Source organism: Larus michahellis, chromosome 8, assembly GCF_964199755.1.
Source record: "Larus michahellis chromosome 8, bLarMic1.1, whole genome shotgun sequence".
Lineage (NCBI taxonomy): Eukaryota > Metazoa > Chordata > Aves > Charadriiformes > Laridae > Larus > Larus michahellis.
In genome coordinates, this window is record NC_133903.1 from 53,546,427 (window position 1) to 53,572,833 (window position 26,407).

General features: G+C 47.1%; 1 long non-coding RNA gene across 1 annotated transcript; it reads right to left on the reverse strand.

The window, feature by feature from the left end:
- Window positions 1–8,230: 8,230 nt before the first annotated feature.
- Window positions 8,231–22,816, reverse strand: LOC141747833 (uncharacterized). Its single transcript, XR_012588821.1, has 6 exons — window positions 22,585–22,816; window positions 21,348–21,441; window positions 18,910–19,263; window positions 18,610–18,807; window positions 11,489–11,696; window positions 8,231–10,136 (listed from the first exon to the last, which is right to left on the reverse strand). It is a non-coding gene; the product is annotated as an uncharacterized LOC141747833 (long non-coding RNA).
- Between the last annotated feature and the right edge of the window lie 3,591 nt (window positions 22,817–26,407).

Consider the following 26,407-nt stretch of genomic DNA (forward strand, 5'->3'; position numbering starts at 1 on the left):
GGCTGTACTAGGAATTCTTACAGCAATCTTGCCAGCCAATTGCTTTCAGACAAAAACAATCCCAAATTCCAAATGATGCACAGAATACTCTGCAATAACCGGAGTCTAAAACGCAGCAGCTCTGAAGTCTCCCTTTCTGCTCCCACTCCTTTCCGTGGGTCCATGACACTACGATTTGGTGGGTGGAACTCGCTCACGAATGATGTGAAACCTCCTTTTCACAGAAAGCTGGGAAATTCACCCCAGAATCACCAGTGGCCTCCCAGGGAACCAGCCTGCCACCCTGTGCTACTTCATCCATCGTTGGGAAGTGGCGGAGATTTTTAGTCTTTAAGTACTGTTGCGCTCCTTGGATATAATATAGCAAGAATATACCCTTCCTGTAGGACTCAAATAATAGTAAATCCAATGTGTAATTCTAACTCCTTCCCGCTTCCCCACATCCCCACAACCCTCCCCATTCCCCACTGTACTATTTTATCATCACTGCAGAACAGGACTTAGAAGCAAAGGGAACTCTCACCTTGGTATAACTTCACAGGTTATAAAAAGGAAACAACTCTTTGAGTTGGGCCCCTTTAATCTTTTTTCTTTCCTTCTTTCTTTCTTTATTTTATTTGTTCAGTCATTCTTTTGTTCCTTCTTTTGTTCTTTCAGCTGTCTTTCATTCTTTCTTCCCTTTGCATAAAAATCTAGGTTTCGAATGTGTTCTGCAAAAGCAAGAGGGTCTGCCTTATCCACATTACTTGACATGTCGTCGCCTGCAACAGCACTGAGCGTTGCAAAGCTGGTGTGCGTGACGATGTGATCAGGCCGTGCCCTGGCTGTGCAACTTCGTACCTCTCAAAACCAAGCGAAGCCCTGAGGAATATTCTACTTCTTTCTGAGAAGTCAAGGTCAGCTTATCTGTTTCCAGTTCCTCCCTGCATGCCATCAAAATTGACTTCAAGGTCTTTACCAGGGCTTCAGAAGACAAAGACCTAGGAAGGTGCAGTGTAGGTAGCACCAGTTCACCACACATTGAGAAGAGCTGCAGAGAGGAAGCCACTGGGTCCCAGGATGCACAATCTCAACGTACCAGTTTCAGAGGCCCTGTGGATGCCCCTGGCCTGAGCCTCAGCTTGCCTGTACGGACATTGCTCCCATGCACAACGTGGTGCTGCCCAGGCAGCAGGGCACGGAGAAGAGGAGGAAAGACCCCCCTGGTCTGATGTTCAGTAGGTCAAGACTCACCCACAATGGTGTCGTGGTGCACTGCGATGGCAAACCATCCATCAGGACAGGGAAGGTTAAGGTCCCAGCACCTACTGAGGGCACCCACCTCCCTCCACCAACTATAGAGACAAGGCTTGGAAAACAGCGTCTCAGAGCTGCCGCCAGCCATCAGGATTATCCCTAGGAGAACTCCAACGGAGACGTGACCTCCCTACACCTCCCTGGTGTATGGTTGGTATACCCCTGGGGAAAGCATAGCGGAAAGCCCTGGAGTAGGAGCCAGCTCTGGTATTACTGCATGGGAATACACATCTGACCTCAGCGCACCAGGACAAACCTTCTCCCAACGTGAGCTTGCAAAGGAAAGTCACCTACCAATGCAGCTAGAAGATAAATAAGCAACAGAGGACCGATCCTCTGAAATATTTTTCCTTAGGAAATCTATGCAAAAGGGATTCTGCACCAACTATAAAACTCACCTCGTCCAGCATTACCAGGTGTAGGTGTTCACAGCCCTGAGATGTGTCGCTTTAGTAGTTTTCTGAATGGGCACACGTGACACAAAAACAAATCTGCGTTCTTCCACTCACTGGTTGACTCCAACTTCAGAGTCTTCAGTGAAAAGTACAGGCTTGAAATTATTCTGAAGTTACAGCACCTACAAGACTTTTACCAGATGGAAACCTGAAAAAAAGATTACTTCTCAGATGCATTGCTCATTTGTTCAGAGTAATTAGTAGATGTAAAACCAAAAATAGACGCTTTTCCTTTGATCCTCTCCAGTTGGATTCTGTGCGTGACCACCTAGAGCACGTCTTGATATTCTGCACTGAAACTGCTGCAGTTTTCATTCAAAACCCAACCAGCGCTTCACATCTCACCTACAAAAATGCAAATGAAGACAAGCCGCGTCAAAGGACACCAGTGAGCATCAACCTGTCCCAACCCCTCACATTTTGCATTCTCCTGGCAGAAAGAAATCACAGCTGGGCTCACTTACAAAATTTTAAGCATCTCAATGATGAACCTGTACTGTTCTCCTGTGGTTATTTAATAATCTGTTAAAAATCCACCCTGAAGTGAGCAGCTAAGGTCCTCGCAGTCTCCTCAAGTCAATGGCAGCTCTTTCTTTGACACCACTAGCTTTGGGATTAGCCCTTTATATATAGCCTAGGGCAAAGGGTGAGGAAGAAGAGTGGTTTCCAGGAGACGGGGATGAAGAGCGGAGCAGATGGGGCCAGGGCAGATCTTGGCAGCAGGTGCCCGCGTGTGTGAGAGAGCTGAGGGGAGAACTGGCAGCAGGAGCTCGGGGGGTGCCGGGGACGGGCTACGACAGGAATACTCAACGCTACCAAAACGACCCAAGAGACACAGTTGGTTGCCTGGAAAGACTTGTCCTCCTCGGGTGGCTTTGCTCCCCTTCGATGGGTAATGCAGTACCAAGAGCTGGACTGGCTACACAGCCAGGGCCGAAACAGAGAATGGGAAAGCTGGAACTCACACTGCTGTACAACCCTCTTGGCTTGTAGCAAAGCTCCAGCACAAAAATAGAGTCCCAAATAACAACCAGCAGTAAATATTTCACCTACCCAAGGAGCTGAGGCCGGTCAGCAGACAGCAGTGCTGCTCACACCGGACCGGTGGGGGCACGGTCGTGTTTCCAGCTGTACGTTTAATAAAGCCTCGTTCTTTATGCTGAGCATTAGCAATGATATCCTGCATTAGAGATTAGGGTAATACTGTACATTATTTCCAGCAAGGGATTAATTAAACCTTAACATTTCTGAGAGGCAACCTGTATAAAGGAAACCATTCATTTCAGCGAGATCCAAATTAACAAGTTTCTCCTTTGTTTCTAAACTTGCTCTGTGGTGGAATGAAATGTAAGCTGGGAACTGCCTCTTGCAAATGCTTTAAAATGACTAATAATAATATGGATTATCTACCTCCAAAGGGGCTATGTGCCAAACACCACTCCTGCCTCTCCAGGTCCCGCTGTAGGCTGTCTTCCTGGCACCCACAGATCCCTGCCGTTACTGCAACAGCCTCTGCTCTGCCCTGAGAGCTGGTCCCAAATGCGACAGCAATGTCCCACCCAGCAGCCTGCCCAAACAACCTCTGCAGTGCTTTGTTCCTTATGTTCCTTGGGCTGGAGGGAGGGAGCGCCAAGTCCATGGCACCATGCTGGGAGCGAAGGAAAGCCCTGTTTGAGGCTTAGGAGGATGAGGGGAGACAAGGGGGGACAGGACCATGTATGTTGCTCCATCTGTCTGTAAACAGGGGGGTGTGGAGGAGACCCAGCAGGGATGAGGCAGCAGAGCCCTGTGCCCTGCGGATGTGAAGTGGGAGGCCACCAGCCAACATCTTCAGGGGGATTTTTCCCAGGAAAATGGGACTGCCTTCATCAGGAAGCCCCAAAGCTGAGCAAAACACCGGCTTCACAACAACTCTTCACTGGCAAAATTGTTCACTGATTTATGTGTTGTCCTCCTTTGTCCATAGTGCTCATGGTCATATACATACGGCTATGGAGAGACCTGGTGCCATTCACCACCACATGGCATTTTCTGTGGTTTCTTGGCTTTTTCCAGGGCCGCTCAAACAGCTGGGGCTGCCTGTGGCTGCTCACTTTGCTTTCTCAATATCTGCTGTTTCTTGTTTGGGCTTGTTTAAACTCGCTTTCTTCCTGTTCACTTTTATTCTGCTTTTCGTCATCAAAGTCCTGATTGGGCCGATGAGGGCTTTTGAGACCTGGAGGGTTTCCATGGGTCTGGCTTGTATTAGAGGGGGGCAATTTCCCAACCGCCGGCTGAGTTTCAACATTCCCGCTCTCCTTGCCGTACTGAGGAAAACCAGGGGCACACATGCAGCCTCCTGCAAAGACTTTCTCCCTTTCCAGCGGGATGAAACCGAGGTGGGGAAATTTTGACCATTGCTCAATGGAGTGGGTTGGACTGGAGAGCTGTCACTGGCGTGCTTGGAGTTGAGACTTTCAGCCCGATGATTTGCAGCTCATCCTCCTTGGCGGTATGGAGTGTTTCACCCCCTACGTGCTGCTTGTCCAGGCAGCAAAGATGCTGCGACCGCAAGAGAGGGGTTGTTGTGGGTCCCCCTGGTCTGGGGTGGCTCACGCAGCCCCTGGGGAGCCCGTCCCCACGGCGGGAGGACCAGTGGGTGGGCTGCAGAGAGCACGCGGTGCAGGTGGGGAGCTCTGTGCTCGCAGCCTTGCCACCATCCCTCCTTGCAGCCACGACCCCACGCTCACAACCTCGCAATTCCTCCTTGCAATCACAACCCCACGCTCACAACCTCCCAACCGTCCCTCCTTGCAACATCAGCCCCGCGCTCGCCTCCTTGCACAGCGGGGCTCTTGCACAGCCCATTGCCTCGCCGAGCTGATTTTAGGCCTGGAGGTTTTATTACCTGGGGATGAACGCTGCTGGCACACGTTGAAATGAATTCAAGAGCACAGTTTTTGACAGACTTTTATAAACTGTAGGTGCAAGGCGTGTCCACAGGACTAAACATCATGGTAGGCTTCATGAAAACTGCACCTTCGTGTAAGTAGAAACAGTAGTGTAGGTCAAAGTCAGTGACCGTTTCCCAAACCAGTACCAGTGCCACGATGGTAATGTAATAAACATCACAAATCTGGTTTTTGCCCTTCACGGTTTCCACGCAGCTCAAACTAATCAAAGTAAAATGATGTGAAAACCAGTCAAATCTACAAAAAAAAGCAATTGCATAGACATGAGCCAGCTGTACGTCCTACCCTAAATAACAGCCCTGATGTCTTTCACCATTTAGAGGACACTGTGCTCCCGGTCCTTCCAATGGATCAGGATCAAGCCCACCACCCCGTTTGCACCTGCAAAAGCAAAACCCATCGGGAAACTACCTCCAGCGTCCGTGTAACGCAGAGGAGTGAGCAACGGAGCCCTGGACGAGGGCCCACACGTGTACGGCAACGCGAAAGGCAGCGCTGAGCCCCGCCAGGGCACAAATCGTAACCGCGCTCCCCCCATCGCCCCCTCCCCAGCTTCACTGTTACAGGTCCAGCTACGCAATATTAATTGCAATTACCCATGTACCTCATGTGCGTATTACGTTTTAATAGGTGTCACCGTGCAATTAAGCACCGGCGGCGCGAGGCAGGCGTTCTGCAGTGCCAGCAATTTTTGCAAAAAACCACGAGATGGCGATGCAATAGAAATTTCAATCGAGAAAAAAAGCACTTGGGGGTTATAGAGGAAGGCCCGAACCCCCCGGCTGCTGAGCCCACCACCAGAAAGCGCAAAGCCTGAATGGAGAAGTGAAGTTTTACATTATTTTCCTTCTTTTTTTTTTTTTTTTTTTTTTGGGGGGGGGCATGCGTATGCTTGTTCTGCATTTATTGTGTATTTTTAAAGGTCCGAAGCATAGCACGGTTTGTATTTTCTTAAAAGATTAGTAGCTGCCTTGAAACCTCCTGTTAGAGCAGCAGCTCGATCCTGCCGTGATCAAAAAAGTCCACACGAAGGGGCAGGGAACTGCAGCCCTTTGGAGTCTGCTGCGTAATCGCCTCTTAAAAAAGGGATCTTTCCTCCCTCGAGCAAACTGCCCCATTTCCCAAGAGATACGTCCATCAGTGATAGTCACGCTGAAAGGAATTTTGACACGAGGTGAAACATTAATTAAAGGTTTTTAATTAAAATACAGGAAGGCATGGAAAACGCAGAGCTGGCCGATGCAGCGCGTGCGGTTGCAATGCCTTTACCCTCCGAGCTCCCCCCTTCCCCCCGGGATGGTGTGACTGGGATGTGTAAGGTGGGATGAAAAAGCGTGACTTGAATGTACAAGTTGGATGTAAAGATAGATCTGAATATTGCTACTTAAAAAAAAACCCCTGCTTTATCACCTCATTTTTGTTTATAGTCTTTCCCCCTTCCTTACTGCAAACATATATCCATGGGCAGAGGTGCAGTCCTTTTTTATTTAATAAACGAATATTGAGTGTCACTATGGACAGGCTTCAGGGTTTGGGGTTCTACATGGCACTGCCCCACCCTCAGGGACTCGATAGGGTCGTACCTGCTCCCCTGCAACCCCAAATTGAGTGGCTTACGTCCTGCCTAGCCCTGCTGTCAGGGATGGGGTGTCAAAGAGCAGCACACGGGACAGGGGCCTGGAAACCTCCTTCCCATCTGTCCTCTGGTCCAACAAAGGCCCCGTTGTTGTTCTTGTGACTATTGTCGGCACCAAAGACTAATGTCAACAGTTTTATACGAGGAGAATTAAAACAACAAATATTGAGCTGTTTTCAAATGTTTGCGAGATGGAAGACACACATTCAACACCTCCATCCTCCCTCTAAAAACCCTCAGGGAACAAATACTCAAACCCTAAAGCCATCAGCCAACGGCGGATTTTTTTCTGTGACTTTTAGCGCAATCCCGTAGAAAAAAAAATGCCTGCCTCTTCTCTGGGTCTCTGCTCCCCCCCCGGCTCCCACGGCACGGGGCACAGCTCTGGACGATGCTACTACGAAGGTGGTGGGCACACGCTGATGGCCAGCACTTCCACTTTACCCTGTTTGCCCTCAAAAGCAACCCAAGCAACCCTTACCTGCTCATGGAGAAACACCCGCTTCCCAGCAAACCCTTCGGCACTGCGCAGGGACAGGGCGGCAGTTTTCACTTTCCCTCTCCAGGGGAGCAATATTTCTCCTGGCAGCCCCAAATTCGGGGATGGGTGGCTCTGCAGGGCTGTTTCTCTCCATTTTACGGCACCCGTTGAGCTGAATGAGGATAAAGCACCAAATTTTGAGCCCACAATTCAATTAGGATTTGCACAAATGCAGCTTCAAAGCGCCCTCGTGCAAATTTGCCCTGCATATCAAAACTCCCCTTTGCAAATCTGCCCTTTAGGTTCCTACTCGAAAAGGGGATGGAAGACACTTTGCGGAGATTCATTTTTCCTCTAGTTTATATATAACTTGCTAAGCTTTTTATTTTTTAAATGAGCTTACTATGTCCAATTTAAGTCAAAATTTAATGATCCCTGCAGTAATTCATTTAAGGATACAGCTTCAATAAACGCCATGGCATAAGTCAGGGAATAACTGTCCTTGTCCGCAGCACAATGATTAATCAACTTTATTAAAATTAGGATTGACTGAGGATATTTGCATAATATGAGAAGACTTGGAGCCTTCTCCAGGACTAAAATGGCCCTGAGACCAACCTTTGGGGCTTTCCTCCCCACTTTTCCAGGCCCCCTGGCCCCACATAGCTTGGGAGCATCCCAGTCCAGAGTGGCCGGTTTGGCTCGCGCGTGGAGTTGGACAGTGGTCCTAAAAAGGGTTAAAAAATACCAATAGTCCTTGACACAGACAAAAAGGTTGTGATGCGCTTTGGGCAGGAAGGAAATGTGGGAAACATCCTCTATTTCTGTTGGTTTAAGAGGTGTTTCTCAACGCTTTGGTGTAGGGATGCTTTCTGGGTGAAGCATTCATAGGAGCAACCACCTGGAGTTATTTTATGTTATTTTGTATTATTTTATGTTATTTTATATTATTTTATCTCCCCCTGGAGTTGGTCAGGGCCCTGGATGCCCACTCTGCTTAGCCGGCGACCCGTGCCACGCCACGGCCAACGCTCAGAGCAGCTTAGCCCCCGTGGCAGGTCAAGGAAAGCAAAAGCAGCCCTAGCTGCCGGGGGGGGGGCTCTGCACCCCCGGCTCCGCAGAGCAGCACCCCGGCACGGCACGGGCCACGGTGCCAGCACAGCCCCCTGCCACCGGGCTGCCAAGTCGAGCCGACCGAGCCCCCGCGGAGCCCACATTACCACCGCGATGACCCTATATGTAACACCGGCCAACCATGAGGGACCAATTAGATTTCTGGATCCAATTAGCAGCAGCTGTGATTTGTGCGCATCCCTCTGTACATATGGCTACGCTGAACTTTCCCTCAGTTTCAAATGTCCCCGTATAGCGCAGGCGAAATGAGAGGAAGGGCCATTTGTCTCGTTTTTTTCGAGAGCCTTTATTATGATGGACGAGGAACCTTTTACATCATTCACCAACTTGCAAACAAATTAGCTACCTTCATCACCTTCCCCTGATAGCGGAGCTGGCAAGCGATGGCCCGATGAGCTGTCGGGGAGCGGGTAATGGGTGCGGGGGTGGGGGGGTGTACAAGTGTTTCATTGGACATGATCAACTAAGTTTGCTGGAAATAAAATATAAGTGAAGTCAGATGCTGAGGGCTTAAGTGTCCATGCATTAACCAAGATGGTTTCCATCTTGTGAAGCAATTTGGGCTCTGGCCATTTAGGGCGGGACAGGAATTGTTACTCATTTTAATGGATGCTGGGCATCCAAATCCCTTCGGTGGGACTGAAAAATCTCATCCCTAATTTCAATGTGCCTCAGTCCCTCACATGCAGCCAACTCTCACAGGGTGCTCCCGGAAGCCGGATAAAAGTGTTACTGGTATTACCCGTAACGATCTTCCATTTCCTTGAAGAGATCAGAGCAGGAAAAAGAGAAAGGAAGGTCCAAGGCCTGTTGACAAAATGACAGGCAGATGAATAGAGCTGGCTCCTTCTTCCCTATCAGTGGTTTCAGCCCAGAGATAGAAGGTCCCATCAACTGCAGCCCAGCAGAAGTCCCCTGCTCAGGACCGTGCATGCAACGAGACCGCAGCACTGATGGCTGCAGAAGCGCGTGATGCAGATCAGTGCAGGTCCTGCCACTAACGAGCCTGGTAAGGGCAGTGATGCTGCGAGCACCGGGCAGCAAGGCTGTGATAAATGACTGGGAGCTAATGGCGAGGTGTTCTGCAGCATTGCCCGAGGGGTCAGCCCCTTTCTCCTCCATCTGCGGGGCTTTTAACGGCAGGCCGCCGTTCCTGGCAGGAGGTGTCGATAATGGAGCTGATCACCAGCTCCAGCGCGAAGGTAGAAGATAAAACCATTTTACAGTGTGCTTTAAAAAAAGAAGTCGTCTTAGCTGGAAAGTGTCGCTTAAAAAACAGGGCAGCATTGGAGGAGAGACCCCTACACACATGCATAGCCTTGACAAAATTGTGGTAGAAAAGAGGCACTGGATCATTTTAGTGCACAGTAAACAACTCGGTATCTCTGTCGCCTGCAAGGTTTGGAAACGAGCCCTTTTACTCAGCAGCCAGCCAGCTCCGGCTCCTGGGGACGAGCACGGGGAGGGGTTGAGCGTAAATTAGGAGAGGAGGAAAGGGGCTGAAGGTTGCGTGATATCACGCCAGATCGTGTCTGAAAAAACCCAAGAGTTTGGCCCTGTTTGGCTGAAAAGCGAAGGGGACAGACCTGGTGGTGACACTTCCCCATCCCTCCTCTTACAGCTGGTTGAACCTGTGTTTCCTTGGTGGGGAGCAGGTAAAGTCAGGCGACATCACCTGTCCAGGGGAAGGATAAACTGGATGATGTTTTCCATGGAAGTGGAAAATTCAGCGTAATTAAACTTGATCCTTGGCAGAAGATAAACATGTTTGAAAACCCAGCCGAAACGCCGAAGTTACAGTAGCTGATCCACAGAGAGGAAGAATGGTTTTGTGGTTAAGGCGCTTCACTGTGATCTGAAAAATCTGGGTTTAATTCCATCAGCCACAGCCTCCCTGTGTGCTCTTGGACAAATCGCTTCATATCTTTCTGCCCAGCTCGGTATACAAAATGAGGGTGATAGCTCATCCTTTTCAAACAGACAGTCCTTACCATGAAGAGTTTGCAGTCGCGGCTAAATCTACACGTCGCGGATCGAAGCAACAAGTTTCAGGAGCGTATCACCTTGATAATGATGGCAACGTTTTACTCTCCGTTGTGGAAGGAGCTGAATTCCCAGCTTGAAAGCAGAGTATTATATCCACAATCCACTCCTCTTCATGGGTCAGGCATCGAAACTAATTTCTGTATTAAAAAAAAAAAAAAGAATCGCAGCACAAAAATGGCTTAATTAGCTTTGTAGACAGCCAGTGTGAGTACAGAATACCCCGAGCGAGGGTCCTCTCCAGCCAAATACCGTCCTTTAGGGAACTTGGCATTCCTTCCAGGCTGTGTGTCAAGGAGACTGAGCAACTTTACATCAACACAACATGGATTTTCCTTCTACCAAACTACTCTGCAATCTGTAATTCTTAACCTCACAAGTTTGAGATTGTACCTTAACATTTGCAGGAAGCAGATGGCTTCTGCATACTGCCAACCTGTTGTTACAAAAGCATCTTCCAAGAATTGTTTTCTACCCACAGTCGCTAACCATAATTAACCTTTCATATGATTTAATAAACAGGAAAAAATATTTGCCATCTCATATTAATAGAGAGAGCTCTTCAGGACATTCCCCCCCCCCCCCTTCTAGAACATAGAAACCGTGGTAATTTTTTATGTGCGCTTATTTTATTGCCTTTCAAACTATTTAGGGATGCAGCTTACCTATGCAGATTAAAGCTGCGAAGGACAGCATAATAGTGGTTGCGCAGGGCACCTTCTGGCATGGCACAAAATGACCTCTTATTTGAGGGCAAAAAAAAAAGCGAGAGCGAGTGAGAAGAACGAGTGCTAAGCCCGGGGCAGAGATGGAGAGCAGAGATGGAGAGCAGAGATGGAGAGCAGAGCTCACCGACAGCCCCGGCGATATCAAGGGAGCCACATATATTTTACGCTTTCCCACACTCATAATTTTAATGCCTTGCAAAGTTTTAAGTGATAATAATAGAGTCCTGTAGTACTTTGACCTTTTTAATATTCGGAAACTTTACTGACCCGTCATTTTTGGATGGAGGGCCCTCTCTATATACACACCACAGGGACAGACACCTCCAAAGTGTCTAGGAGCAAGCTAAGTGTAAAGTGGTATTATTATCCTGATTTCACTAATGAAAGAAAATGAAGATGTTGGCTAAGACTTTCCCCCACATTATGGGGGAAATTAAATGACAGACGTAAGTAAAAAGCTGGCATGGGGGACCAAAGTACGTCTCTCAGTTCCTGATGGGTAGTTGCTTTGGCTTAGGACATCAAAGGCTTTCTGAAGAGCTGAAACTATAAAGGAAATATTCTCTTGGCTTAACCAATTTCCATAATGGGGATTAGGGAACACTCTCCCTGCTAGGACAGGAGAACTTCTTTTTTAATTAATGTTTCTTGGAACTGTTGAGTGGTCATCATCCATTAGTATGATAATGCACCCTTGAAATTACAAATACAATTATGGTGATAACTGCTTGCCTATAAAAAATAAAATAAAATCATATACATACAAAGACTGCGCCGCAGTCCGGCAACGGATTCCAGGAGACGACCCCAGGTTTTCTGTTTTGTCCCTGGTTTTGCTGGTACGGCGGAGTTTGCGGAATGGCGTTTCGCTCCCGTTTGCTGTCGGTATGCTGCCCGGATCGAAATGGATCAACTTGAATTAAGATGGACGCGCATCAAACTAATGCAAACCTAAGGAGACTGACTTTGTAGCTGAAAACCAAAAAAGGAATAATTAAAAAAAAACCCAAAAAACAAACGGTTTTGTTTTCTGAGGCTAGGAATTGAACAAGCGAAACCAAAGATCTCAAAGAGGCAACTCTTGTTTTTCAATAAGAATAAAAACTCTGTCTTTATATATATAATACGCACCTGGAAACCACCTAGCAGTCGCAGTTTCTTTCATTATTTTCAGTAATTAATTCTCCAGTTATATCAGACTGTGGGTACACTCCTTACTCTGCTCCCTTTTGTGATGATTTTGTCCTAGCCTTGGTTTAGAGAATTTTTTTTTTCTAGCGTTCTCAGATTTTCTCTAGGTTAGAACGGCTTTTTAAAAAATTATTCTCATTAAAAAATTGTTATTTCCCCCCAGAAGCTGTGATCACAAGCATGCATTGTGATAGCAATAAACATTTAAAAAATTCAAATATGGCTTTTACTTTTGTAGATCTCAGTGAGGTACAGGGTAGAAGAAAACCAGGATGAGTAATCTTTTAGATGACACCTTATCTTCGTGCATGATACCTTAAATTCATTTCAGCTCAAGGTGCCCCCGCCGACTATGACAATGCAGAGGTTTGGTGCTGCTGGTGTCCTTGGAGGGCACTTTCCTTTTTTAAGCCCCAAACCCAGTTTACAAGGTCTGACCAATTGAATTTCATTTTCTTTTCTTTCCAATCCAGTTTAAGATTCAGGCTGAGGTTTAGCCTTTGACCTTTTGAATTTCCTTTGTCCTGCTCAGTGTCTCAATGTTGTAATTATTTTAATACAAAGATTTTTTCTTGCTGTTGTTCCTTGTTTTGCTTTTTAGGTTTGTTTAGCTCTTTCTTTTTTCTTTTTTTTTTTTTTTTTTTTTCCCCTACGGGATGGGTTAAACATTTGCTCTGAGCACTTTTTGGATTCATTGGATCCAGCCCAAATCCACAGGACAAACATTTTGCTGCCCCAAGAGCCCCGAGGATCTGTAATCTGCGGCTCCTTTCACTCCCCTGGCAGCCGTTTCAAGTCAGGGCGTGTTTGACGGGGTTTTTTTTGGGAGAACGCGTTTCCATTCAAGAGATGTTACAGCAAAATTTGAGCAAGGTCTGCGGTGGTCTGTGTCCGAAGGCAACAAAGCCAGCTTTCTCTTCTGGTTTGGGTTTCTTTTCAACACTTACCAACTTTGTCTCACAACACCCTTGAGAAGGCGAATGAGCTTTTTGTTCCTTTATTAACAGGCGAGGGAACCGGGACGTTAAAATCCCAGTTTTGCAGGGGGAGGCAGCCCTGGGGGATGCTCCACGGGGCGAAGTGGGGGGGGTTTGGGTGGGATGCCCCGGGTACCCCTCAGCCCCTGCTCACCTTACCCACCCTAACCTCCTCTCATAAATTTATTTCCCTCAAAATTGAGAGTCACGAAGCTTTGGGAGCGCTGCCGCGGCAGGAAGGCAGAGGATTTATCTGCCGTTAACATCTTTGGGGAATTATTTTTTGTTCCTCTCCAGCCTGCACAGGGCCCTGCCATCGCTGCCGCCCCTCACCAGTTTTAAGACATTTATTTCTAGAGATCCCCGTGGAGTAAACAGGCTCTTTTCATCCCCTATTGCAGGCAGCAGCTACAAGAGAGGAAGATTTATGTCGCTTGCCCAAGTTCGCCCTGGAAGTCTTTGGCAGAGATTTGCACCCTGGTCTCCAACCTCACGCTACAATTAGGGACCATCGCTCCTGTCTGCCCCTGGCTTGGCTTCAGCCTCTCTCAAAGCAAGGATGAGGACCATTGCCATCTTCCGCCATTTCGTCACGGATCTCATGACATTTTATCAATTTTTTATATTTTTTAAACTCCCTCTCTTTGAAGTGGTTCGAGGGTGTGGGAAACTTCACTTTCATTAAAAGGAAAATTAATTTCTGGACAAAAGGCTGAAGCAGAAAGACTAGAAACTGTAATGCTAGCAGAAACAATTCAACATTTCTTAAAAAAACCTGCTGCTCCGAGGGTCATCCCGTGATTTGCATGGAGTGACTCATGATTTTCCAGCACAGTTGCTGGGCAGACCTTAAAGATCCGCCGCCTATGTGGAAATACTAATTTTAAAAAGCATTCAGCTCCTCATCAGATGTTGAGGAGCACGGCGCGTTTTCATTTTTCCTGCACATTAGCCAAATTAAATCAAAATAAATATCAATGAAAATATTGCACAGGACATAAAACCCCATCCATTTGCGCTCTATCCATATGCTGCTTTATGAGACGCTGGGTTTCACTCCTGCTCCGGCTCTCCGCTGCCAGCCCGGAGAGCGCAGCAAGGCGTGGAGTCCCCGATGTGCTTTAGGCATTCATCCCTCAAATACCGCACCCCGGGGCCTGCCTGCGTTTTTTGTTCTCACCACACATCTTCGCCAGGCTTCTTTCTGCCTGCGGGCAGCAGCAGTGGCCGGGCTAACGCTTGCCAGCCTGGCTCCAGCCCCTGCCGCCGCCACGGGATCAGCCGTAAGGTACATTTCTGCCAGCGAAAAGTACAGTTGCTAAAAGGTGCTTCGCTCGTTAATTATCGTAGGGTGGTTTGGACGAAGCAAGGAAGCCCGGGAAGTTGTTTCTTAGGGATGCTGGCGTGTTCACGCCAGGGTCCCTCGCCGTACATCTGCATGGGAGACGCCGGTGCTCCCGGCGTGCCTGCAACCCGCCCGCAAAGCCAAGCGCCAAACACCCGCTACAGAAACCATAAACCAGAACTCGGGATCAAAAACCGCAACCAGTTCGCCTCGTCTCGGAAGCAAGTATAGCGATTTCTGCTTCTAAAACCAGCGCAGTTTAGGGTAATGTGATTAGAGCTTCAACATTTTCCCCTCTCATTATTATTTAGCTCCCTCATTTGAATGCGCAGGTTTAAGGGAAGGGGGATTGCTTGGAAATTACACACGCAGCCAAATTTCTTCCTTCCCCTTTGACAGGGCAGCGCTGATGGTTATTGTTCTTTTCTAGCTGCATTACGCTGTCCTTGATTTTTGTTTCAAGCAGTCTAATGGCATGATGTCAAATCCTGCTAATTGGTTTAGGATTAAAATGCAGGGCCACATCACTCTCTTGATTAACCAGCAGCAAAACTGCTTTTGTCTAACGATCGTTTCAGAGGAGAAAGAAAATAAAGCATATAAAGGAAGCTTCAGGCTTTTGTCAGTAAAAATACATAGGAAACTGCTTTTTTTTTTTTAAGGGAGAAAAAAAAAAATTGCCGCTGCCAGGCCCGCTAAGTTTTGACTTGTAGCAGTTAAAAAGCAGCCCTGCGGGGAAAGATCGCTTCCTAAGGAGCAGAGGCTGTGCTTTCATCCAGCATCCAGCCCCTCGCCGCGCCGCACCAGAGCATCCATGGCTGGACCTTCTCCTGTTTAATAAACTGGCAGCAAAAAATCAATGGGAATGTCTCAGCCCCGTTCCTGGCCTCCCTCACACCCAAACGGCTCCAGCCCCAGCCGGGATAAATAACCCGGGACCCAGCAAAGGCTGTGGCGGCCGGTGCGGCCCCTGGGAGATGCTGGGAGCTGCAGGCACTGGCGGGGACCTGAGCGGGATGCGGGATGCTTGGGGCCGTGGGGAGGGGGTTTGCACCCCCGGCACCTCGCTTTGCTCACCCCACGGCCACCGAAATTAATTCTGCAGCCCGACACGGCGCTGTGCTTGCCGGGACCGAGCTCACCTGTTGGGTGATTAGCACAGAGCCGGGACAAGCAGTTTTTTCCCCCACGGCAGCAAGGATCGAGAATTTTTGGGGAGGGGAAGGGAGGGATGCATGGTTCAAATTAAAACGGGGACGGAAGCAACACTAAACCATTGCTTTGTTACCCCTCTGCTCAAAAATACAACCCAACAAACCCACAAGAAAGTCCCCCTACCAACCCCCAAAGATTCTCCCTGCCGCACTGTTTAATCTCTTTGGCTCCTGTTTTCCCTGACCAGTTGAGGGATTTAATTTCCAGGGAATTAGACGTCCGATTCAGGGCATTGTTTTGGGAGCTGTGCACACGATTTGCCACACACAGTCCTGAAAGTCACCGGCGGACCCGGCGCTCCCAGCACGCTCCCGGCCCGGCCCCGCTCCGCCGGGAGGTGAAAGGGACTTTATTGGGAAGGTTTTGATGCATTTGGCATGTCTTTGAACCTGGCTCCCCCAAAGGGAGAGAATGAACTCAGGCGGAGAAAGAAAAAAGGAAATAAAAGGGCCCTTCCCATCTGCCCGGCTGCATTCAATGGGGAGCTTTTTAAAAGGTATAATAGAGGTTTGTGTGTTCCTGCTGGGATTTGTTCTGGTCAACTTCTCCGGGGTGCTCAGACAGGGCGGTGTGCTGTTCCCGCCCTCCCCCGGCAACCTCAGAAAGAAATTATGGTCTTTTTTTTTTTTTTTTTTTTTTAAATTAATTTTTTCTGCTGCAAAAAGTGCACGCCCTGCACACACATTGCTCTCGCACAAAAGCGACTCGAGCCAGCCCCGCCGAAAACAAAAGTGGGTTTTATTCTGGGTTTTCACCAGCAGTGCAGTTAAGCCCGGTGTTCCCAAGCGTGGCGTTGGGGCAGCCAAGCCCCAAACATCCCCCGCAGGATCCAGCCCAGGTTTTCCTAGAGAGCATCTCCGGGATGCTGGGGATGGGGAGCATCTTAGAGCTCAGTCCAGTTTTACAGCATCCCATTGTGGAGGTAAATCACCAGCCGCAGTGGCTGTACTCCAAAAGTTGTCCTGCTCTTTGCCGTGCTCTGCAACTTGTTGGTGCAATTGTTAAAAGCCAGGTCAGATGCAAAGCTGATTTTTTTTTTTTTTACGCGATCCTGGCCCCAGCACAGATGAGATGACATTTAACAACACGAAACGCTCAAGAAGGGGCCCTTGTGTCAGCACCCAACAGGTACAAAAAAGCCTGAGAAGTTCTTGGCTGTCGTGAACGGCTTTCTGCTTTGCAAACTATGATAAAAAGAGTGGAAATATGTTTTGTCTGCTTTTCCCTGACTCCAGGACTCCAAAGCAGGAAGATGAGAACATCCTGCACACATGTTAATTACTCATTCCTTAAAACCAAATGTCACAGCGCTCATATTTAATTCTAAGAACAGACTGATGAATATGTACGTAGAGTTATATTTCATTTACATACTCTGGGATTTGTTAAGAGACGCCTAATAAAACCATCTAAAATGAATTAGGTCTTCTCCTACCAACATTTATTTTGAATACACATATATCAGAGGAACATTCCCAATACTGTAATAGGAGGTTTTCGCAGAAACAGGATACATATATTACATTTCATAAAGGCAGATAGTGAGTTGAAGCAGCCACCCTCCAAATGGGATTTGATTCTTAATGTAGCAAAGACACAAAAAAGGGGTTTGAGAGGTGGGGGGAGGCAGTGATTGGGTTCACAGGAGCCCAAAGAGGCTGAAGCTCAGCACCCAGAAGGCTGTGAGAAAGTGTCCACGTAAGGGAGATGTTAAAGGAACTGAATTATCTCTTCAGACCCAGCAGGAAAAGAAAATCCCTTTCAGACTTTTGCATCCTCTTATTTTCAATTTACCCGTTCTGCAGCTAACACCATTTTTGAAAAATATGTTTACCCCTTTGCTCAGAGCCCCCATCCCTGGAGTGGGGTGGCATCCAGGGAGCTGCACTCAAAAACCCCTTCCAGCCCAAGAAACCTCTCAGAACTATTTTTTTTTTCCTTTTCAAAACAATATCGTTTATAGGAAAACCACTGTGGGTTTGGTTTTCTATTTTTCCCTTCCCCCTCCTAACTGCCTTGCACCCCGTGAGCTCTCAGGGGGCATGAAAGCGTGGCTGCTCGTCCCGGCGGGCAGATCACCCGTCCGACAGGTCCTGCCGCGGGAATTCAGCTCACACTCCCGCTGATGTGTGAGTCTGGAACAAATCTGGCTCACTCGCCCCGTGTTGGCTGCCCTCCGTGGGGCTAAGAGGAGTGGAAAGCAGTAAAATCTCCTTTCAGTCTATAAAAATCTGCAGAGATATTTGGAATGTGCAGAGGGAGCAGATCTCCCGAGTAAACCAGAGCAATGATTAAAATAGTCACTTTTCTGACCATAACCGCAATTTAAATACTGCGGCTTTTGTTTGCAGAATAGCTATGGTTTATATTCTAGTGACAGTCACACAACTCCAGGGGTTGTTTTCGGAGTTAGTGGCAAAAACATGTGGTTTGAATTTAAAGTCTTAAAGTTAGAGGATCAGCGTTACTCCAGCAAAGATATTGCCAGTGTCTCCGCGAGTCATAATTTTAAATCATCAGGAACCTGAACACTCCTCATTAAATGATTAAAGGGAACAGTAATGAAAAAGCTAAAAGAAAGGATAAATACACAGCCATATAAGCAGGGACATCTATTTTCAAAGCAGAAAAAAATATAGCCATCCTGACAAAGGGCAATAAACATCTCCAACTAACTCACTTCTTTTGTTTTCGGCCGAGAATGTATCTTAATAAAGCAACAAATTGTAGATGGCGGGGTGAGATTACAGCTTTTCTAGACTAGGACTAGAGTCTTCCCATAAACAGGTTATTGCTACGGGTTCCGGTCACAATTAACTCTGTATTTATGTCCTGCTTTCTGAGAATAAAATGACCCCCGAGACGAGGTGCTCTGATGGTGAAGTTTGCCGTCGGGGTGGCAATTCCCCGTTTCTTTACTGTGAGCTCCGTGTTCGCATTTTCCCCAGTAACAACGGCTTCAACTCAGCCCTCCCAGACGTGAGCCCATTCCTTTCTTCCCTCCCAAAATAGACAGCGGGACACGCAGCTCGGAGCTGGGCTGGGTTTTGCAGGGCATCATCAGCATAGAAGGGAGAGGAGCAAAGATGCCTTCCTTCCCAGCCCTGGCTGCATCGCTTTTGTCACCCGTTTGCCCTCTCTCGGTGCAAGAACATACCTCAGCTGAGCTGCCTTTTCCTTCCTCAAAGTCAGGCAGGTCATGGGCTGCCCAGTACTCCGGAGCCATTTTGACCAGTTTCAGCAAGTCCTGAAATGGGAAGGATCACGGTGACCAAAGACGTTGCCAGTCAAACCCTCGGTACGTTGTGTTTACAGGAGTTGCACTGGGTGGGTTGCAGTTTCGGTCTTTCAGTGCCTGTTTGGGAGAAAAAATGCGAAAAAAATCAAAATAAACAGAATATTAAAAAATGGGTAAATGTATTGACATTTGTCATTATGTAGTATAGGCATTACGTACTGTATATAAATATAAATACGTGAGGCTTGCTGCAGGAGGGAGAGCCTGACTGTATCGATATGTTGGCAAGAATGCAAGGGCTATATTTGAAAAGTAGAAAATAATCCGGTGAGTCATCTTCCGCACGCTTTGGCTTGCCATCCTCTCCCATTTTCGCTTTGACCCGGGAGGGCAGAGCACAGAGCCAGAGAACAGGCAGCGAGATGACGTGGCGCGGCTGCGGCGCTCTGCTCCACGCAGGGAAAAGCACCCGTCCCATCCGCAGGCGTTCCTGAGGGATGCTCAGAACAAGTCGGAAAAATGCCGCTATATCACAGGCGTTGTCATGCTTTGCTTTCAACCAGATTCCACCACCTAACAGAAACAAGCAGATTAGGATACCCCTCAAAAGAAGTGATGATAATAATAATAATAATAATAATAATAATAATAATAATAATAATAATAATAATAATAATAATAATAATAAAAAGACCGATGGCACATAAAAACGCAATGCCCAAAGTCACTGCAACGCCCAAAGTCACTGCATTTCTAGTCCACAGGTAAAGCAGCCATGTGTTACCTCGGATTACGCACCGAATGAAGAACAACATTAGAACAAGAAACTGGAGGCAGGCGCATTAAATATGAAAATGAAATTTCAGATTGTAACATTGGCAAATGTAAAAGAGGATGTTCAGCCTTAGGCTCGGTTACAGATGACCCGTCCATGGCATCTTGTGCAAACTGAATCAGTTAGTTACCTGCCCGAAACGGCTCTTTTCCAGCAGACTTCCAGGACCAGGCCATTTCTTCTGAAACAAGGGTGCTGTGGTCTGCACAGAAAGTGTCTTAATGCGACTGACCAAGGTGGGCACCCGAAGGCAGAGAGATGGACCCAACAGCTGGGTCACCAACCCCTCTTCCAGATGACGTTCCGGGGCTCTGCTCTCCCAGCTGCATTAACAAGATGGTATTTAGGAGGGGGCAGGAATGCCCACAGCATCCTATGGGCACCGAGGGCTACGGCAGGTGATGCACTGCTCCCCAAAGTTGGGTCCTGGGCACTTAACTCTTCTGCAGTGACCCTTTGCAACCCAGCTGGAGACACCCTCTACTTTCTGATGTCCCTAAATATGAAATGCAATCTCCAGGAGAGCCTGCCTTCATGGTTTTGTATTGATCTGCTGCTTTCCTGGAGATGGAGTCTGGCAGTCCTGGGTCACCCTGTTCTGCTCCACCACTGTGGAGCACCAAATCCCTGCATCTCACCAGCACGGGCAGCTGTTGGTCAGACTAAAGGAAATTTGAACTTACATATGTATGTACACACATATGCATAGACACACACACACATATATATGTACATACAGATACACAAGATTGTTTCTAAACCTCTATCATACTAAAAACCAGTTCCTCATCAGTATTTCACATCTAAGCACCCAAGACATGACCTAGATAGAGGATCGTAATGAGCACAACACCTGGGCTACACAAGGGTAATTCTCTCTTTGTCCCACCAGTGTCCTCTCCTTACCCAAGCTCGACTACCTCATATAAGCCGTAAGGCTTTTTGTGAACTACCAACATACTATGCTCATATTTAGGATATCAATTATACCTTTTATGCAGGTTATGATCCCCTGTGTGCTACCAGTCCTACAGCATCCCTACGCGGGGCCTTAGTAACACCGCTGGCTGCCCAGGGTATGTTTGCAAGAGGAAGGTTTCTCCCCCAGCCTGCCATCTCTCATCTTGCCAGCTTTCACTTTGCTTCACGGGTTTTCCCATCAAAAGGAACAAGTGTTTTTTCTTAAAAAATTGATTGAAGTCTTAAGACCTGTATATTAATACACTTTTTTTTTTTTTTCCTTTTGCACATTGGAATGAGTTATCTCAGAGATGCATCAAATCTGCCTGTTTCTTAATTTATCTTCTCAGTCCAACAGCCGGTCGGAATCACGCATGGGCCACGACGACCCGAGGGCTTGGTCTGAGCCTCAGCTTTAGGTAGAAGAACGTTCCCTTTCTACTCTGCGTCCACACGCACACGAATTATACGTACAATATGGGTGCCTGTTAAACAGTAGCAAGTGCTTCAGCGCACTCACTGAAGAGGTTGTTTATTAATAATTCCTCCCTGCATGAGAAAGTAACCGAGTGCTCAGTCCAGAAGTATCCCCAGGGCCAGTTTGGTTTTATTCTGCCCTGTCCTTGGTATATCGGTGCTTTGGAAGTGATAGCCCCGGTAAGAGGGATGGTTCTGCGGCAGTGTAAACCCCTTCGGTGTGCTACCGGATGCCTTCCCTTGGACAATTGGTATTACAGAGAAGCTACAAGGATGTAATATATTTGGAACGGTTGATTAGAGGAATATTGCTCGTACAGGCAAAACATAACATTTTTAATCCCATCCTCGTTTCATTTTTAAGGAAAATAAATGATCTCTGTACCTTGGCATATGCGTCACGTTGAAATGGCGCCATTACTCCGGACAGCTTTTTCCCAATGGCTCGCATAATATGGTATGAAAATCATGTACAGCTCCTGCATTTGTATCTCAGAAGGAAAATAAAAGGCAGTTAAATTATAATGCAAGAACTAAGCTATGAATGGATGTTGCGTTCAAGGAGTCTAATGCTTAAGAAGGGGAAATGACAAGATTCTTTTTTTTTTTCCCCCGTTCTAGATATTTTATCCTCGCAACAAGCTCAACCGTCAAATGTTTTGAGAGAGGTCAAAACTAGTCTATCTGTCTTTTTTATGCGAGTTTGTGAAAGGAATCTCTCCTCGTGGAGTTGTACAGGAATTGACACGATAAACCTAAATGGCTCCTTTACAACTGTTAGGGTTTTCTGTAAACACATGCTGTCCTGCCAGCCAACCAGCTTCAAAGCCGGGTGCTGAGCACAGCAGATGGTCTACCCTGCCGATACACACGCTACTAATTCATATTTCAATACACAGCTTTGCTGCCTAAATGAAGCCACTGCAGCTTACAAAGTTTTAAAACTTCCCATAACTGGTAATTCTGGGGGGGGTTCGATGGGATGGGAGGGGAAGGCTGCAAAGAGAAGGCGACCAGGTCTAATCGGAATGGACATTCTGGAGGCGGTTGTTGCGCCGTGATGTGTTGTAAACATGAGTCCTGCCATGCAGTGCCTCCTGCCAAATGGAAACCATGGCACGGCTGAGCTGTGTTAATAGAGGAATAAATAAAAACAGAGAAACCAGCCCTGCACCACCCAGGAAAGGTAAGTGGCGATGAAAAATAAGGCTACTTGCAGCAGTGGTGGTCATAACATCTTGTCATCAGCGTGGCCATGAGAGAGGATAAGGATTTTCGCAGAGAGGCAGGTTTTTGGGACGGAAGCAGGATAATGTAGTATCTCAAACAGCTGATTTGACCCTTCCGTGCACCAGCTCTGCTACTGCTGCTGTGTGCAGGAATACATCTTGGCATCGACATTTCATTATAAAAACCCTTTCTCCCTTAGCTAAATTGGATCCCATCCTTCTCATCTCCTGCAGCATCCAGTTATCTCCCAACAGGTTCGGGTAAGATAGTGCAGTAGAAGATCATCGTCTTTCCACTTGGCTGCCAGAGCAGGATGTACGGGCAAAATTGTTATTACACTTGGAAAAAGAAAGGAGCATGGAAAAAATCAGGTTCTTGGCTTTTTTTCTGACCTTACGACCCATGGAATGCAGGGTAGCAGGTTTATGATGCTGAAGGTACCGTGAACATCACAGTGCACAGACTCCCTGGGGCTCCTGGCTCTGCTTTGCCGAACCTGCCTGGAGCCAGCCGTGCCGTCACCGTGTCCTGCGTATGGGGCCTTTCGGTGTCACCAACTGGTGGCTCCGAGGGTGAAGCTGGGAGCAGCCACTGGTCAGCCCTGGGGTCCTGCTGCGGCTCCTGCTGAAGGAGGACATGGAGACAGGCAGCTGGAATCCTCAACACCTCCGCAAATCCCTCAAGACTGAGACGTATCATGCGTTTGGCCCAAAGTCCTCCTATTGCTGTATTAACTTCTCTCCTCCTCCATCACTGACAACTGCTTACACCAGAAAGAAAAAAAATAGAGCTAAAGAACAGAAGGAGTAGTGATCCTCTGCGCAAATAACCCCCCTCCTTGCGAGGGGATTGCTTCTTTTATTTCTCTCGTTATGGTTTTATCAAATGCTGTGCCTCCTCCACTGAGCCGTGCTAAGTCGGGCAACTTCGTCAAATTCAACACTAAGTAGGAGCAGAACCTCCTTCTTAAATTCATTAAATCTTCCTCCCAAAGGAGAAATGTGAATTAATAGTCACCTTCTCATTTCATTTCAATTTACTCACTTTCTCTTCCAGAGACTAAGCTACAGAGATATTTCCAAATCCACAGTTTATTTCTCTGGCCATAATAGAGAGGGGAAAAGAGTACCAAAATGGCCCTAAAAAAAGAGAGAGCAGCCGTTGCTTTCGTATACCATTTTGGCTTTCCTTCGTTAAAGAGTCTCAGACGCGTAGTTGGGTTTATTCTTTCAAAACAGAAAAAAAAAAAACAACAAAAATTTGGAGGTCTTGTTTATTATTAAAGGATGGAAAACTAAAATCAGGAATGGCTGCAGAAGACACTCACACTGTAGCTAATAAGAACATAAATCAGAGAGGCTTGTAAGAGTCTTACAACTTAATCAGTAATTAAAAAATACTAGCATGCAATTAAGGAGTGCCCTTTGATAAGCATGCTGTAGTACATGAATTAGCTCTACGCAGACACACACGGAGCACTGCAATAATACAGTATTTTTATATCCCAGGCACAAATGCATGTGTGCGTGTGTGTATCACATCGGTGCAAGGTAATGCACAGGGCTCTGTGTGTTGCCTTTTCAAATGAAAAAAAAAATCTACTTACTGTAACTCAGATAACTCCGTTCCATCTAGATTTAAAACTTTTCCCTAGCACACCTGCTGCCAAGCAGGGGGATAAAGGCACGGGGAACATTTCCAGAGGGAGAAGCGGAAGCTAATAAGAAACAGCCCCATATCCCTGCATTTTCCCTGGCCTGGCCGCCGCGGTGCAGGGCTCTGCATCGAGCTTGGGACAGGACACATTGCAACGGGCAGGGGCACCGTTTCTGATGGATCAGGGTGTCTTGCCTTTCAGACCTTCTTTTGGTGACCTAATCCACTTCCCAAGTCTCGTTTAAACAGGACTTATTCTCACGTCAATTGGAATTGCAAACCAAATCCTGCCACTTGCAGTTCGAAAAGCATTTCCCCACATCCAGCTGCTTCTCTCCGTGCCCACAGCTGAAAGCAGTCATTGGCAAACACAGCATTACGCACATTTTGGGGTAGCGTGGCCATGGTACTCAACACCGTAGAGGCCAGGAACCACGATGTTGAAGAAGACCTAGAGCACAGCAAGTGAACGATAAGAAGATGGATTGACCAGACAAAAGATGAACGGCAAAGCAACGCAAGCTCACCACGCAATTCCTCACAGCTTGTCTCGTTTCTCCTGTAGACAGGGTGTTTAGATCGGGAATACATTTTCTAAAATTCTCCTCCTTTCTTACTTTCTGGAAAATCCTCCCAGAAAGTCTTGGCTCCCTGCAAGCCCCGGGGGGGTCTCAGGGTGCTGCTCGGGTGGACAAGTGGCTGCGCTCCCGCCTGGAGGCAGAAACCACAGCAGCAAAAAAACAGATTTCACGGGAAGAGCAGGGGAGGGGAGGGGTTGGAGAGAGGAGGGGGGGGGGAAATGATGAACAAAAAAAGCTGGAAATGTGTTAGTTAACTTCGTGTGGTTGTTCGAGCCACTTCCTGACACCCGAGCGAGTCATCTGAATTTAACACATTTCTCTTTTGCATTTTGCAGCTCACCTTTAAGAGAGCACAAGGCGGAGGAGGTGGGAATATATGGACTTCAGCCCTTCCCATCAGTTTCCCCCTGTTACTTTCAAAGATTTTCTATTTAGAAAGGAAGGCTTTTTTTTTTTTTTTTTCCTGCTGTTCATACATTACACATACTTCCCAGCCAAAATATCTTGCTTGTATATTTTTTTAATTTAGCCTACATTACTCAAAATTGCTCTAAGAATAATTAAAGAGAATCACTTCCCCCTGCCTCTTGGATTTACCTGACTTTTTTATTTCTGAAGAGTGTTTTGAAGAAATAACCATTAAAAAAAAATAAAGAGAGATCAACAATTAAAGAAAAAAACAGCCCTACATCCTCCTTCTTGTCTGAATCTAATGAAAATGTTTAAACTGCACGGATATTTATCCTTATGAAAAACATATGAACAAAACAAAACCCCCAGTATTCTGGTGAGATTCTGTAAACAGGACAAAACGTTAACTGCGGAAATATATCATTTAAGACCTTTATTTCCTTCTAGCTCTTTCCAGGCACCAAACGAGCTTTGCATGCAGATTTCGTTTCAGCTGGGTGGAATCATTCTCATAACTGTTCTCCAAAGCCCGCGCTCTGAGGTCAGCCCCGCTCCTTCTGCAATGGGATAAATATTAACAAGTGTGACTAACCCATTCCTTGCGCCCTTCTTAAATTTTCCAGAGTGTGTCAGCAAGCATGAAAGCCAGAGATCAAAAAACGCGAGGGTTTTATTGTTGGAACCGGATGGGAAGAAGGATGCAATATAGGCAAAGTCCCAGCACCTCGGAGAAGCTGGTCTATAACACCACCAATAAAAAAAACTGAGGGAATTACCGGACTGCAAGAAAATTACCTTGCCCTCCTGCTCAAAAATGAGGACATTTTCACTTGCCGCCTACACTAACATTTTACAAGTGCTGGACCAGTGCCCCAAGAGCAAACCTGGACTTTCAGTGTAGGTCCCGAAGGACCCAGGGGAGGAGAGAGGTGGTGAGGAAGGTGTGTAATACATCTTGGTGCCTCCTGGGCAGAGGCTATGGGGCAGCGATGGCCTCGAGGGCCCATGCTCACTTCTGTTGTTCTCTTCACAGCTGCTGCTTATGAAGTTTCATGGTGTCATGGATAATCTTCCCACGCAATGCATCCTTCTGTGAACCAAGCTGCCCTCCACCCTAAGGTAAGAAGACCAACACAGGTCCAGTTATATCACCCAGATATTTCTAGGAGGGAAAAGTCTCAGTCTAAAAATTCTAAAAAATAAATCCCCTAGAGATGCTTATCACTATTGCAGTTTGATATCTGTGATGCAGAGCCCGGTTTGGAGAGGCATTCAGATGCGCAAGCCAAGAAGCTTTGCCCATACTCCATCAAAGGATGAGAAGGTTGTAGATTGCACTTCTGGTGAGCGGAGCATCAGGAAGGGAGTGAAAGAAAATAAGGAGGGTTGTAAATATCATTAGCATCTATCCCACAGCTTTCCGGACCAGTTCTGTAGACATGGGGAGAGCAAGGGGCCTCCATACACCCTGCTCGTACCAAAAATTTGTCAAAACCAGATTATAGCCCTGAGAATATTTCTCTCCAAGGTCAGGTCTAGTTCCTGGTGAAGCCAAGGAAAATTCAAA